This window comes from Hetaerina americana, unplaced genomic scaffold (assembly GCF_022747635.1).
Source record: "Hetaerina americana unplaced genomic scaffold, ioHetAmer1.1.p SCAF_407, whole genome shotgun sequence".
NCBI lineage: Eukaryota > Metazoa > Arthropoda > Insecta > Odonata > Calopterygidae > Hetaerina > Hetaerina americana.
Window position 1 is genome coordinate 44,884 of NW_027286994.1, and position 14,961 is coordinate 59,844.

Sequence of the window (14,961 nt, forward strand, 5' to 3'; positions counted from 1 at the left end):
TTAATTTAATGATTTCACCTGTAGATATGGTAGAGTTATTCAAACAGATATGAGCCCAGGCATCAACCAATCATCTACATTCTAATATCTTCCATAAATATTCTGCAAAGGCACTGTTTGTCCCAGAAGGAAGTGAATGTTCAATGGTTGCCATACATTCATGATTAGGTATTCACTTAATATCTATTTACCATTACATAAGCCTTCCAAAGTTGCATTATTTCATTCTGCAGATGGAAGATGAACATAACTTAAGATTGAGATTTGAGAGAAACTAAAATTAACACCTTGGTATTTGAAGAATCAATAAGTCAGCTCTGTTATTTTATGTTTAAGTTGAGGGTCTAAGGAGATACTAAAATGGAGATATTATAGTATTTATCAAAGTAACTATAGTATTCTGGGGCTTTTTTTAGGATTGGAAGTATCCCAATTGGAAGAATTCCAAAATGAGTCTTGAGGTATTTATTGTATATAATGTTAAGGGTTGTGGTATATTGTACAATATAGAAGGCAGGGCATTGCTGGCACTTCAGGCAGTGAACCTCATGACATAACAACCTTTCATAATTTTAGTGACTGGATCATTCAGCTTTGATTTCATGTTGCTCAGAAACATAATCAATGAAATACTTTTGAAATGTGGGTTTTGAGAAGGTAAAGTGGGCAGAGAGGAAAACAAGCGAGTAATTGCTATTGGTAGATTGAGAGGGAAATGCTGCAAAACATCTTCAGAAGGAAAAAATGATAAAGTCAGAGTTGTGGTCAATCTGATGGTTTCCCTCCAAAGCAACTACAAAATGGCATGGTTTGCAGACTAAACACTAACAAAGAAACTGCCTTTTTACCAAAATGAATGCTCAAAAAAGTGAATAAAATGCTAGCCAAGGATATTGAAATGGCATTTATAAATTTCCAACTGAAACAAGTAATTAGCATATTGATTTTACATATACTTGGTACATCTCAACTGATGGCTCATATGAACTAAAAAGGAGACACTGAGGGCAGTCAAAAGGCTTTTCTTGATGAAAAAGTATACCCACAACGGTGGTGAGACCTTCTCATCTAGTTCAATCAACTGATCCTATCACATGCGTCCTTCCTCCCAAGGAATCTTAATTATGCACTCATCCTGAATTTCCAATTCTTAATTTAAAGACAAACAGAATCATTCATTATTTGAAGGATCTTGCAAGATCAAAGAAAAGCATTAGAGATGCAAAGATGGTTTCATACTTCCATAGTTATAATGACTGATGGAATTGTTTACATACTCCTAATCACTACTGCAAACAGAGATACATAAACTGCAGTCATCAATGGTCACAATAACTCAAGTGAAATGATATGATAACAAATAGAAAGTGCAAATTCATGTAAAGAGGGAAGATAATTAAAATTCACATAGCAAATTGTCCAGCAAATCATTCGGGGCACTCTAAAACCTTCATAATGTGCGGTAACACGAATTTGAAGTCTGCAGATTGTGATTAAACAGTCGCGGTCTCTTGATCAATGTTTTTGGCGACAATATTTAATTCCAAAAAATGTTGGAACATGCGATAGAGGATTTAATAGATGCCAAAGTAAGTTCAGTTGTTTGCTTTAGGTGTTTAAAAAATATTTTTGGTGAGATATCTGAACTGAATTGGTATTTAGTTTATATATTCCGTCCACTGTTAAAATGTAAATTGAAGTTTAGGGAGATGAGTTACGTGGATTCTATTGTTAATACATGGTTATAGCATATTCAATTAGGTTGTGGAGGATACAAATCATCCCTGGTTGGTGTGTTATACCTACATGGAAAAGCTTACAGAATTCTGGCTGCTTAATCATCGATGAGCCCAGTGTTTTTTTTGTTTTATATAATCGCATCAAAGAGGGAAGCTATCATTCAAGGAAATACGTAATAACCAATCGAGAAGAGGTCAGTTGTATCTAATAATATGAACTCTATCAATAATGAAGGCAAATTTGGCCAAAAGTTAAAAATTCCTGACATGTTCCTTGATTAAACTGTAGAAAAAACATTTTATCATCCCTGCGATCAAACGCAGTCATTTAAATGTTATCAAAAATACTACTATTTGAGGATGTAATGGGGTTAACATTGAATTTGGAATTTAATTTTATGGATAATTTTTCAAGATATGCGCCTTTTTTTCAAAAGTGTTGAAAATTCAATGTTTCCATTACTTTGCAACTTGAATGAATAAAAAACCTTTCCACATTGAGCGAAAAATTGGCTTTTTGAGTGAATAATACAGTCACCCCTTCTTACTCTTTGATGGAGTTTTCATCATATATTTATTTAGTCCAATAATAGGATCAAGCCGATGACTTTGGGCAAATAAAAATCAATCTGCCTTCCTGTGTACTGCAACAATGTCAACCCAACTCTTTAGACATTCCATATCCTCGCACTAAATCTTGGCAGTGGTTCCTTTTTTTCTAAAAATGATTTACCTCTGTTTATTATTTAACTAATTACATCTTTGGCTGTTGCCATTCTTTGGCAAGATAAATAAAATACAATTGATTTATATTTTGGTGTCCTTACCAAAACTTACATTTAAATTGGAGTCCACCATGCAATAATATGTAATCTTTTATAAATATTTGATGTCAGCAATTTAATTGCCTTTTGGTACAATTGTTACTTTTTTGCAAAATTAATGAGTCCCCCATGATTCTCATTAGAAATATATGAAAGAGTTTTGACATAAGGATTTGTTTACTTGATACTCTTATTTTGAAATTATGAAGTTAGGATGTTAATGAATTATGGCATTTTAATGCTTTGCGATATATTCCTGGTGAAACTGAGAAAGAGTATTCTGACGACTTGATTGACAGTGATGTTATTGACAAGTCGGCTGTGGCATACCAGATGACATGATCATTGTCTAAGAGGAGGTTGACATTGCCATTAGATGCTCTATTTTTACAGTAGAAGATTTTCATTCATGCATTTTTGCATCAATACTGGAAGGTAGAAGTCATTGGTCAGGCACTAAAGAGGCAGGTAATATGGTAACTGATTATACATATTCCAGCATTAAAATAATGCACATTCTTGGGGAAATTAAATTTATTATTTAAATCACTTATACAAATTCATTCAATTCTTCATCCCCTCTTCCTTCCTAGTACTCTCTCCCTAAAAGTATAATATGAGCAGCAAACCAAAGACGTTAGACAAATGACAATCAGTCTGCATTACTGTATAGTATACCATTTCCACCCTTACTCTGCAGACTTACCATAGCCTCAGACAGCTTTCCTACAATTCTTTTTATACTAGTTTCATATTTGTTAATTTATTATTTAATTCTAAATGCTTAGCTCTAATTAAATCTCAATATTAATTATATAACTAATGCCTATCTGAGTCACCTGGCATTTTTCATGCATACCTATGTCTCTTAGTGTCAACACAAGCAGTAGGTAATAGCTAATCCCCATCCTTAACCTGCGGAACTCAATTCCTTTCTCCATGTGGTGATTCCTTGTGCATAAACTCTAGTCTCAAACCTAAACACCATCTTCTTTGGCTTTCATCTCATTCCAGTCTTTAATCCCCATTGTATTATCGTATGTTACAAATGCTGCCCTATTTTCCTGCATGAACTCATGTTTTATTATGTCCTGTAAAGGTGGTAAATCCTATCAATTTCTATCTGCATATGATTGCTTGGTATGTAGACCAGAATGATTTTCAACTGTGTCAACTCCGTGCAATTTCTTGCTGGAAGGCCTGGGTTTGAGGAAAGTAGAGGCATGGATGTGAGAAGATGCTGGGATATACCTTGGGAAGGAAAATCAGTCCCTCCATCCCTCTCTCTCACCTTCTCTCCCACACACACTTTTGAAATACAACTTCCTTGAATGGATCGTATTTCGTTTCGTCTTCTCTTTGATTTCAGCACTATTGTTTTAAGAATCCAATCAACCTGCAAAGGGCAGGGCAGACCTGCCTGTCTCCGTCAAATGTCTGACTCTGAAATCATTAGTTCAAGCTCCTCAGACCAGCTGAATTCCATTACGGAAGAGTCTGTGTGGGCCAAGTGGCTAGAGTCCAGTGTGGAAGAAGACAGGAGCTGCTCCTGACCTAAATTGAACAAGTTACTGCCAGGGATCAGTTTGTCCTGGGATGCCCTCTCATTATTCCCATTATACCTTGGCTCCTCCACATGAATGACCTCCAACCTGACTGCTGCCTCAGCAGATGATGCTGTTTCACTGCCGGGGATCCTGCCGGCACTACTGGTATGGAGTTGATGAGACAATTCCCACCACCTCCGCACTGTCCTCACTGACCTCTAGCAACTTCCCATTTCCCCTCTTTTTCTCCTTCTCTTCCTCTGACTTGCCTTCTGTGTCAACACAGATCTCCTCGGAGATCATTGCCTCTGCAGCTGACTCCTTGATCGAGAGGTGCAGGTGGCTGCACAGGGAGGACAGCAAATCCTCAGCTCATGGTGAATCATCTCAGCGGTGCTGGCCATTTCATCCCCTGGCCCACCCTTGGATGGGCCCTTGCTGATTGGGAGCGGTGACCCTGGGGTCTTTTTCAGTATCTCCAGCAAGGTCTCCATGCTATAGCAGTTGAGGCTCATTCTGTTCATCTGGAACTGGCAGTGGAAGGCAATTGGTCGGAAAAGTCATCACTGAACTCACAGAAGGGCAAATAGCTCCTGTTCTCTGAGCGCATGGGTGCTTTTGACAGCAGGGCCACCGGATCCTCCTCAGAGAGGTGAAAGCAGCCCATGTCCCTATCCTGACCTTCCTCCATCTGTCCCACTTGACCCCTGTAAGCCACCTTACTTGGCTGGGGCACTTCCTCCTGGGCAGGCACCTTGGGGAGAACTGGCACCCTGGTACCCCTCCAAGCCTTAAGCTTGGCCAGACAGGCACCAGCTGAAGCAGAGGCCTCTTCCGCATCAAGCAACTCAGTATGTGGACACGGAGGGTGTACCTGGCAGAGCAGATGGATTAGTTGGATGGGCAAGGCATGGACCTCAACTGGTAGTAGTAGTAGTTTTGAGGGGAGGCGACCGACAGCTGAGGTCATTTGCGCCATAGGGGATGGACAGGAAAGGATGAAGGGTGGAGAGAAACCCGGCGTCGGCATTAGCCTACTCTTTACGAAAGGCGCCAAGGGGTCCGCGGCTTAACGTCCCATCCGACGGACGGCGTACTCACCCAAAGTGCCCTCCACAAAGCACCTCAAGTAGGGATCGAGATACCTCTGAAAAATATTCAACACCGCCGGGATTTGAACCCGCGCCCTCAGGGTGGGAAGCCAGTACGTGAGCCCCCGCACCATCTCGATCCCCCCTCAACTGGTGCTTATGGAAGTAGTGATGCGACCCCCCTGACATGGTCACCAGGTGGCAGTGTCCGGTGAAATGGGTCAAGGTGTAGACTATCCCATGACCAACCAGCTTACCCCTTGGAGGCCCATCTTGGGGTGGCTTCTGTCAGGGATAAAGTTAAGATCCCTTTGTCAAACATGCTGCTGCTGGGGTTGGAAGATGTGGGTAGGTAGAGGAGGAAGAGTTGGCTAGGGAAGTCAGTTCTGGGAGGAGGTTGAGGGGGTAGGTGGAGTGCAGGGAAAGTTGGATGGCCTCAGCCTGTATTTACAATGAGAGGCTGAAGGCAGGAATGACCTATTCCTTCCTTACAAGCCACAAAATAGACCCATTCTTCTCCACCAGGGTATGGACCTTTGGAGTGATGGGTGTCAGTTTGATGCTCAGTTTGCTGTCATCGTCATCATCTTTGCCTTCCTTACCTCTCCTCACCTTTGTGTCCTCCTCTTCTTCACCATCCTCATGTCAGAAAATGAGGAGTTTGGTGATAATTAAGGTAAAAACCTTAGAAACATGAAGTTGGGTGATTAACTAGCACTTCCAAGCACAATTACCATGGTGGAAATATCATGAGGATCACTGCTGGGACTGGAGGATGCCATCATAGAGCCAGTCATAGGAGATGACATGTCCAACTGCCCAGAGTAAGATGTAATTAGCTTACTGATCTCATTAATCTTCCACTTCAATTCTTCATTTTCCAGGACAAGCTGCTCATTCTGATGGCATTCCTTTTCTTAATTCTCAGACAAATACTTCACTCTCTCTTCTAGTTTCCTTTCTGTGGCCAACTTCCTCTGGAGTTGAGCCTCCAGGTCCTCGACTCGGGCTTTCAAAGCTGTATTGCGTGCAAGGGCACTGTTCAAAGTCTCCAATTTCTGTCAATATTCTACCATTTTCTTCCAGTGGTCATGCAATTTCACCCTTCATTTCTAATAAATGATTGAGGATGCAATCTAAAAACAGGAAAAAGGAAAAGGAAGGACATTTCCCACTTTCAAAGAAATAAATTTATCGAAGAAAAAAAAGGTACTGAGATAAGAATATTTAAAATAATCCATAATGAAATCAAACTCAAATGACACATTTTTCTTACTGATCATTTAGGATCCAACAGTTCCTCTCTATAAACAAGCTTAGTGACCCATCAACTACAACTTTGGAAGCAAGTTGAAAACACTTGCTATGGAAGGAAACAGTACAGTTTAATACACTTCTCCTCTCAAATCAATGTAACAGGACTTCTAGAATATTTTAATAAAAATAGACTTATTCTCCATCAAATATTTATTCAATGAATAACGATATATAAGTTTGCTGTTGGGTAAAATAATTACACAGTAAAGACATTATTTCACGAAATCAAAGAGAACTTTTCATTAAAAATGACAGGTAAATTAAAATTAATGAATACATTTTTAATATCAATTTAATGATTTCAAGAGTAGTTAGGCAAAGTTATTCAAACAGACATGAGCCCAGGTATCAGTCAATTATCTGCATTCTAATGTCTTCCATAAGTTTTCTCCCAAGGCAGTATATGTCCCAGAAGGAATTGAATGTTCAATGGTGGCCATATACTCATGAATAGGTATTTACTTAATATCTATTTACAATTATATGTGCCTTCCAAAGTTGCAATAATTCATTCTGCAGATAGAAGTTGATCAGAAGTTAAGATTGAGATAATTAATAACTAACATTAACAGCTGGCTATTTGAAAAATCAAGGAGTCAGCTCTGTTATTTTAAGTTTAAATTTAGGGTCTAAGGATGAGAGGGATATTAAAATGGAGATATTATAGTATTTATTGTGGGTCGTGAAAGTCCAATGGGTAGAGCATTGGACTGCTGACCAGAGGGTCCCAGGTTCGATTTCCAGGCAAGGCACTCTGGGCACCCGCAGCTCCACTTAAGCTAAAATGATTGTTTGGGTACCAGGTCTCCCTTGGAAACCATAACTTGCAAAGGGGAAGCAACTGGCCTCCCTACCCTGATGTGTGAATCTTCACATGCTGTATAGGGCTTAGTACTGTGTGATCTCTAAACCTCGTCACATACTAAACCAACCTTAGGGTTGATTACTGTGTTTATGGTTTTTTATAGCATTCATCAAAGGAATTGAAGTGTTCTGGAGCTTTTTTAAGGATTGGAAGTATCCCAATGAGAAAAATTCTAGAGTGAGTCAAGATGTAATTATTGATTCTAATATTAAGGGTTGTGGTATATTGTACAATATAGAAGGCAGGGCATTGCTGGCACTTCAAGCAATGAACCTCATGACATAACAGGCCTTTAATAATTTTAGTGACTGGATAATTTAGCTTTGATTTCATGTCGCTCAGAAATATAATCATTGAAAAATTTTTGAAATGTGGGTTTTTAGAAGGTAAAGTGGACAGAAAGGAAAACAAACAAGTATTTGCAATTGGTAGATGGAGAAGAAAACGCTGCAAAACATCTTAAGAAGGAAAAAATGATGACGTCAGAGTTCTTGTCAATCCAATGGTTTAGCCCAAAGCACCAACAAAATGTCATGGTTTGCAGACTAATATCTAACAAAGAAACTGCCTTTTTACCAAAAAGAACCCTAAAAAAGTGAATAAAATGCTAGCCAAAGATATTAAAATCGCATTTATAAATTCCCAACTGAAACTAGTAATTTGCATTTTGATTCTACATATACTTCGTACATCTCAACTGATGGTTTATAATAATTAAAAAGGAGACACTGAGGGAGGTCAAAAGGCTGTTCCTGATGAAAAAGTATACCCATAACAGTGGTGAGACCATCTTATCTTGTTTCAACAACTAATTCTTTTCCCAGGCATCCTTCATCCCAAGGAATCTTGATTACATACTCATCCTTAATTTCTAATTCTTAATATACAGACAAGTAGAATTCTCCATTTTTTGAATGATCTTGCAAGATCAAAGAAAAGCATTACTGCGGCAAAGATGGTTTTATAATTCCATAGTTATAAAGACTGATAGAATTGTTTACATTCTCCTAACCACTACTGCAAACAGAGGTGTATAAACTTTAGTCATTAATCGCCACAATAACTCAGGTGAGGTGAGAGGATAAAAAAATTGAAAGTGAAAATTCATATTAAGAGGGAAAATAATTAAAATTCAAATAGTGGTTCAACTGTGAACAATACTGATTTCAAAGGACAGATTGCTAACTATGCAAGCAACATGAATATAAATACTCACCAAATTCTCTGCTTTATCATCGCTGGACCTGTCACCTTGCATTGATATGATTGGCAATTCTACATCCTTTTCTGCTACAGATTGCTATCTATGCAAGCAACATGAATATAAACACTCACCAAATTCTCTGCTTTATCATTGCTGGACCTGTCACCTTGCATTGATTTGATTGGCAATTCTACATCCTTTTCTGCTACAAGTGTCAACCTCCTCATTCACAAGGATCATATCATTCCAGACATTCACAGCCTTATTCTCTTCAGCATCACTGGCAGTTGCATTTTCAGCAATCTTTTTTAAACCTTACCAGTAAACTAAGTCAATATAAAAATGGCAGACAAAAATGGTAATTTAAAAATGGCAGATGATAAAAATTTCAAAAAAAGAATATCACACGGACAAACCTTTAGAGATAATTGAAAAATGAGCAGCAGTAGAAAACCTAATTAATATCAGAGACTTAAATAATTAACTTTGGGAAATAATATTTGTTAAGACTGCAATACATAATTGTTGTATTCTTTCAACTAAATCTTCACTTTGTTGTCATTAATATTGACCATGCCATATCTTCATGTGGCTACTGTATAACTGTCATTTATCTCAAATGCTGTTATTTGATGCATATGATTAATAAATACCGTGGCACTACTCAACATCCATATTTTGCATGAAGCAAAATAAACCATGTCCCCTCCTGGCCCTTCCAAACCTTTGTTGCATTGGCTGAGGATATAACTCTGCTCCTTACAAACCACCAACAGGAAAGGTTGATTTTGTAGTCAATGAGAGTTAACAAATATTAAGCCATACCCTGAATTATGTGAAATTCACCTATTGCAAGGTATTAAAAATGGAAGAGAGTCAAATTTTCTTCTCATTCCAAAAATAGTTTTCAAGGGGGACATCTGGTACCTTTTAAGGATAAGACAGGGCAGGTGAATGGCAGAGGTTGACCAGAGGTATACATGAGTGGACATGATCTGAAGGCACTCTTCCTCTCTGACCCTTATTGACCAACCGACTAACTCAGACCTTGTCCCACCTATATATCCACCTGACTCCCTAATCTGAGGCAACGTGAGCATAGGGAGGCAGGATAGTCCAAGAAGGATAATCACCTGGATTATATACCAGGGAATGTACCTCCAGGTCACATTCTGTGACCATTCTTTTATTAAGCTCATAAGTGGATAAAACATATCATGACACATAAGTATAACAACCTTTTCCCCTAGTCAGGGATGCAATTACAGCTTGATTATTGTGATAAATTATTACATTTGTATCGGGGTCCGCAATGCTGATTTTATTATGGGCTGCAAATAAGGCCAATAATGTCTCTGTCTCCATAATTGGTCTCTAATGCTCTATGGCCCATATTTCGGTAGTTTAAAACATCGGGATCATCCATGCCACCTGGAATGGGGTGGCGTCACTGAACACATCTAAAATGTACTTATAATTGGAATACACTCTGGATCCCTGCCATTAATTGTCATCCCATAGGCACTCCAGCCACATGATGTCACCCCTTACCGTGTCCTGGACTAAGAATAGGGTGGAGTTTCAAATTGTAGGTTATCCAGGCAATATATGCCGCTGCCTAGGATATATCCTTTTGTTGGATTCCCTGGACCACATCAATAATGTATCTGATCCACTTTAACACGTACTTTGTCAAGCTGGGCAACATTAATGTAGTGTCTATATGAACCTCCTGATATTTTATTCTCACTGATGGCTTTAACGAGCTCTTTTCAAGATCAAGCAATATTCCTAGGTCCACTTTATGAACTGAAGTATTTGTTTCACCAATGCTGTTTGGTCACTACGCAACAGGATTAGCCAATCATCCAGATATGCTATCATGACTACCTGGAGTTTCTCCTACAGTTCACTTCTAATTGCCTGCACCTTCCATTGCATAATGGCGGGTGCAAATGTAAGACCCATTGGGAGTCTCATCCAAATGTAATGGATTCCTTGGTGATAAACCCCCTAAAAATGGCGGTGCTGTTGGGTATCTGCCAAAAGGCATCTTTTATATCCAATTTAATCAATTGGATATTGATGGGAATTGCCTCTAGATTCTGTGTGGCTGAGTGGAGGGTGAACTTTGGAGTTTGGATATACATGATGGATGGAAAGGGGAAAAGTCCCAATTTGACTCAGTGATATCATCCTTTTCAACAAAATCGAACTATGCAAAGGCTGACAAAAAAATTCGCAATTCACTGGTTTTTTCTTTATTTAGTTATAATATTTTCTGCATGTCTTTTTGATTCTTTATTATGTTTTAATATCGTACTGTAAATGAAAAATGTTTTAAAAAAACATTTGTTTTGTGTCTACAAATCAAAATATAATTGCTAAAAAAATATTCTTCAAATTCATGATGCTGTCGTAATTACATTAATTTTTCAGATGATGTAAATATATTACATCATTATTAAATACAATATTATATTTTGAAATAAAAACACTGCATATGGGTATCTTAACAAATAACTTCATAATGGTTTTTTTTCTAAGGTGATACATTTTCTCAAATTACCCTTCGCATTTCTCACTAGTACCCCTGAGATCCCCACCGCACTAAGACAGTTAATTATTGTTATCATGATATACATAATTATGCTGAGATTTGTCACTTTATCAATAATTTTTTAATTAAAGAAATTACATAAAAAAGGATAATAATGTCACTTTGTTACAAAGTTGAAATTAAAGTTTTACAATCCTTTCCTTAGAGTGAAATAAGCTCTTGGATCTTACATTTTTATGATAATTTTGCAGAGTGTGTCTTCATGTGTGAGATTAGATGACAACGCTGAATGAATGCTTTTGAACAGACATTGCACTTGTGAGGCCTTTCACCAGTGTGTGTCTTCATGTGACTCTTTAGATGATGAGTCAGAGCAAAAGCTTTAAAACAAATGACACACTTGTGTGGCTTTTCACCAGAGTGTGTAATCATGTGTGACTTCAGATGACTTCTCTGAGTGAATGCTTTTGAACAGATATTGCACTTGTGTGGCCTTTGATCAGTATGTTTCAATATGTGATCCTTTAGAAAACATTTATAAGCAAATGCTTTTAAACATACATCACATTTGTATTTCTTTCCATCAGTATGCGTCAACATGTGCCTCTTTAAGCTACTATTAAGAGCAAATCCTTTGCTACATATTTCACACCTGTGTGGCTTTTCTCCAGTGTGTGTCAACATGTGCCTCTGTAAATGTATCTTTCCAGCAAAACCTTTTAAACACAATGCACATTGGAATGGCCTTTCCCCAGTATGTGTTGACATGTGGATTTTGAGTTTACTTAAATATGGAAAGTTTTTGGAGCAGAATTCACATTGGTGCTTCTTCTTAAGAGCATGCACCAATTTGATATGACTTTTAAGGTGTTCTTTTCTCTTAAATACCTCCAAACAAACATCACATTTGAATTGCATCACCTTGTTATGGTGCACATGCATTACATGATCTTTGAGAAGGTCCTTTTGTTCAAATACCTTGTTGCAAATTTTACACACATTCTGTTGAGTGGCTGAAGCATTTTCTCCTGCATTATCTTGTTTTTGGTAATCATCTGAAACATTTGAAGGATAAGGTAAGGTTGATATTCATTTAATAATATATTCCTGCAATTAAAGAATTATTTAAACCAGTTTGGATAAACGTATTAATGTAAATAAATTATTATAGGTATTCATGTACACATCATTTCCTGTAAAAAGTCATTGTATGTATGTTAGTAACTTCAGCTGTGCTGAAATCCTAGGAACAAAGCATCTGTCATTAACTAAAGCTGACCTGAATTATGCCTGTGTATAAGGGCTTCTCTGGTTTCGCACCAGGTCAGGTTGGGTAGCACCAACATTTCGACAGCTAATTTCGCCATTGTCTTCAGGGTGAAGTGACATTGCCGGGATTGTTCCCAGTATTTATATGTTTAGCGTGGAGTCCGCTATCTTGTGATTGCCAGAGCCTGCATCCCGTTTGTGTGCACCATATTGAAAAAGATTGGCAGGATCCTTAAGAAACATAAGGTGGAGACAATACATAAACCTCAGAGCAAGTTGAAATCCTTTGTATCCACTGTGAAGGATGACCGGAATCTAAAAAGAGCTGGAGTTTACAAAATACCCTGCGAGTGTGGGAGATCATATATTGGGGAAACTGGGAGAACAGTGGAAAAGCAACTCATTGAACACAAGAGAAATATCCAACTCTGCTACCCCAAGAAATTGGCGGTGGAAGAACATTGCATCGAATTGGAACATAGAATAGAATTCTCCAAGATAAAGGTCCTTTGTCCGGCCAATGGATACTGGGACCGGATTGTCAATGAAGGAGTCCACATAAGATTGAACAAGAACCTGGTAACTTGAGACAATGGATTCCAGATTAGTAATGCATTGAAACCTGTACTCAAAAAGATCACGGAATCGAGAGAACAAGCATCTTAAGCAATCACGAGTGGGCAGACTCAACAGCAAACATAAATACTGGGCACATTCGTGGTAATGTCAATTCACCCTGAAGACGATGGCAAAGTTAGGTGTCGAAATGTTGGTGCTACTCAACCTGACCTGGTGCAAAACCCGAGAAGCCTTCATCCACAGTATTTGCCAGGAAAGCCTCAGATCATTCGGAATTATGCCTTCTAGCACATTTTGTTTTACCTTCGTCAGAGTCAATATGCTTTTCTCAGGGTAGGGGAAGTGGAGAAATGATGTCATGCTATTATTTTTCAAAAACTGCATCATAAAGAGAAGGGTATAAGCCCAATATGGCCGCAATAAGGTATGAAAATCTTTCTTTTCATATGCAAATCTTCAGAAAAAATCCACCAAAAAGAAATGCAAGGAAATTCCAGACATTTTACAGAGTTGATCAATGGTTCTGTGATGATCTTCACCAAAGAGTATATTGATTTTGTCAATATTTTCATCAGCTACTGATGTTGAAGGGTAGCCTGAATTGGGTTGGTATTTTGAATTGCATTGGTTCTCAAAAGTATAAATCATTCATAGACTCTGGGTTTCCTTAGAAGAGATTGGCATAACAAGTCTTGAGCATTACTAATGGTTGCACTGGTATTTCATCCAACACGAAATAAAATTATACTGCTGTATTTTACTCTGAATAGTCCATCATCATGTTTTCTGCCAAAATGAAAAAAAATTGTTCCACTGAAACAGCTCTTATTGACTACTGCATCCCAATTTCTGTTACCTTTGGGTCCTCGTTTGTGTATCTCAAAATTTTACCCTTTCTGTTGTTACGTCAATTGCTTACTTCGTCCATCATGCTTAATCAAGAAGCACCTTATCCTTTCTAAGTACATAAAGTATGTACTATGAGTCACTCACAATATCTTCAATATCTCCCCAATAAATGAGAGATAAAAACTAGGTTATTTACCTTGGTAATATTTTATTGATAAGATTTAAACTGATATTGCTGAGCAAAAAAGGAATATAGCATGGCCTTGAAGTAAAATGAACTCGGGTTTTTTATTGCAAATAAACAACCAATAAAGGAAAATAGCTAATAAAAGGGTTTATAATTGTCTCACATAACTGTTCCACATGGGTTTACTTAGTGTTACCCTGATATTAAAACCGTTATTTTTTATACAAGGACTTCAAGAAAGATCAAGAAGAACATTTCTGAAGTATTTAATAGCACACAGGAAAGGAAATATATCATTTATAGAATGATATATTTTTCTCCGTGAAGAGAATGTTTAAAATCAGGGAAAATTCATATTGCTGCATTTAATGTAAGGAAGAAAATAAATCAATAACAATGGATATGACATAATTAAGAAAAAAATAAGATTTAGACTAAGAAAATGTGAGTATGAAGCAGTTAACATTAAGTTGGGCAATTAATTAGTTTTAATTATCATACATATCTCAGGGTTTCCAGATGATTTGAACTATTCAATAATTGTGTTGGGAACATAAATTGAACATCTTTCTTAGCTAAAATATAATGAATTACTTAGTGGCAAATTATTTTTGCAACTTATTATGATGAATTATAATTAACTCTTTATGTATTTTTCAGAAGATATTTAATTAAAATTATTTTTAGTTGCATTAAAAAAAACTAATTAATCACATTTTCACACCAAATTTTTGCAGCATTAAAGGTATCTTATATATGTCTTAGCTTATCTTGATAACTTATTGACAAGATCAATGGTGAGGCAGTGCAATGTAATGACCTTCTTAAATTAAATTATTTCAAAAAATCAATTTTCCTTACTTTTGATTTAATTTCATTGAATGACTTGTATATACTTTGATTGGCTAAAATAAAAAATATCAACTTTTG